The sequence below is a fragment of the Mus pahari genome, chromosome 11, assembly GCF_900095145.1.
Source record: "Mus pahari chromosome 11, PAHARI_EIJ_v1.1, whole genome shotgun sequence".
Classification (NCBI taxonomy): domain Eukaryota; kingdom Metazoa; phylum Chordata; class Mammalia; order Rodentia; family Muridae; genus Mus; species Mus pahari.
This window is the reverse complement of record NC_034600.1, coordinates 17518480-17520631: the sequence shown is the minus strand read 5'-3', so window position 1 is coordinate 17520631 and position 2152 is coordinate 17518480.

The window sequence follows — 2152 nt, the reverse complement described above, 5'->3', positions numbered from 1 at the left end:
CAGGGAAATGCAAATCAAAACAACCCTGAGATTCCATCTCACACCAGTCAGAATGGCTAAGGTTATAAATTCAGGTGACAGCAGATGCTGGTGAGGTTGTGGAGGAAGAGGAACACTCCTCCATTGCTGGTGGGATTGCAAGCTTGTACAACCACTCTGGAAATCAGTCTGGTGGTTCCTCAGAAAATTGGCCATGTGTTGGCTACTCCCATAAGTGCTGGGATTAAGTGCCACCACTGCCTGCCTTTTCGTCTCTTTATAATAATGGTTTCTAGTTCTTGTACTTTTTCAGGATACATGATGACATAGCACTCTAAGCATCTTTTTTCAAAAGATCAGAACAAGTTCAACATAAATTCGAGTAATAACGTGAATGAGGACAACAAAGACACATACACGAGTTACCAGTAAGACTAGTTAACTAAACATTCATTATCTGCCACTAGCACAACAGGTTCAAAAAAAGTTTAAAGCTATAATTCTTATGTCTAATTTTGGCACAGTTTTTTCAAAAGGTAAATCATCTACCTATTGTCTCATTAGTGTTAAAGTTGTGTATAGATAAACCCAGTCAATATTTTATCTCTTTAATTGTAATTACAATAGATCATTTGTCCCCTTTTACAGTCTTAGAGTTATTAGATAAGGGTTTTACTGCCTAAAAGGAATGTTTTCCTTCATTGTAAATGTTTCATGCCTGCTCTCTATCCTAGTGTAATAGCCCATTACACATGACATGATTACAGAATCCTAATTCTAGTTTTCAAATTACAGAGGGCTCACATTTACTTGCACAAATCTAGGAATTGTATAGAATCACTTTTAATAATTAAGAAATAATCTACTTGCCTATAGCATTACTACAAAAGGGTACATCTTCGTTGATCTGTAGTAAATCTGCCCAATAGGGTGGACTAAGGCCCTGGGAGTATTATATTAATTTAATAATGACATATCAGCTACAAGGACTAATCTTTAGATGAACTCTTTTGGGGGCCTTGCCTCTTAGAACTCACCCCCTAGCAGTCTATGCAAAAAACAGTGGACCACACTCAGGAAAGTTGCTTGCTAACCTTTAGCCTATCCTAGATGGCTCCTGATAGTGCATACAGAGAGAGGTTGTTAGGAAAGTGACTAAAAGTGTGGTGAGGAAAGAGTTTCATAGAGGTATGGCTTGCTCCTCAAGCTGCCTGGTCCCACCCCCTGGTCTTTTGTTATATTCAATCCTTTGTCTTGTGTCATTGTAACAATGGTTGTATCCTGCCCCACTTTTCTTGTTTGTACTATATTAAAGATGTGATGCTTATTTTAATCAATACATTCAGTTTTACACTCTCTCTCCTGTCGAACTGTCTGTCACTCATTCGCCAAATCCTCACTCGCCTGCAACCAAGAGACCCATTCCACGAAGATCTGGGAACCAAGTGAGGTCCTTCTGTGGCACCTAGAAAATTTATAAATTAAAAATAAAGACAAATTCATGTTTTATTTTAAAATACGTTTCTAAATTTTTGGCCTTAATTTAAAAATAAGAGGTTTTACTTTACTCTTGAGAATTATAGAAAAAGTAGTTGAATTTTGTGTTCTCCTTAGGTCTTGTCAGTCAATTCCCCAAACATATAGTCAGAAGTGCTTAATGTGATACAATGCTAATTAGTTATTTTATTTCTGATAGTAAAATCTTATGTCTCAGGAAAATAACGTTTCATTTATCATCTGTTATTTCATTAACAAAAGTGACCTTGACTACACTGTCTCCTACAATTCTTCCTTCAGCCTACACTACAGAAAAAAAAGGAGGAATAATAAAATGGTGTGCTTTTGAGTTTCTGACACTGAAATACCTGGTGTAAAATAGGTTGAAGTGGGGAGGATCTGGAATTGGAAACAATTTTGAAATATTGCAAAATGCAGGTTCATGATGATAGCTGTGCTACATAAATAAATAAGATTTTATCAACAATGTTTCAATACACTCTTCCATATGTAATATGTACATTTTTAAATAGCACATAATGAAATTATAGAAAGTGAATCATAAAGAATATTGAACATGAGCTGGACCCGATCGTCCTGCGCCTCTCCTGCCCAGGAGGGGTGTTCGCCTGGCGGCTGTCCGCAGGCTGACCCAGCACCCAACACCTTGCCTCCC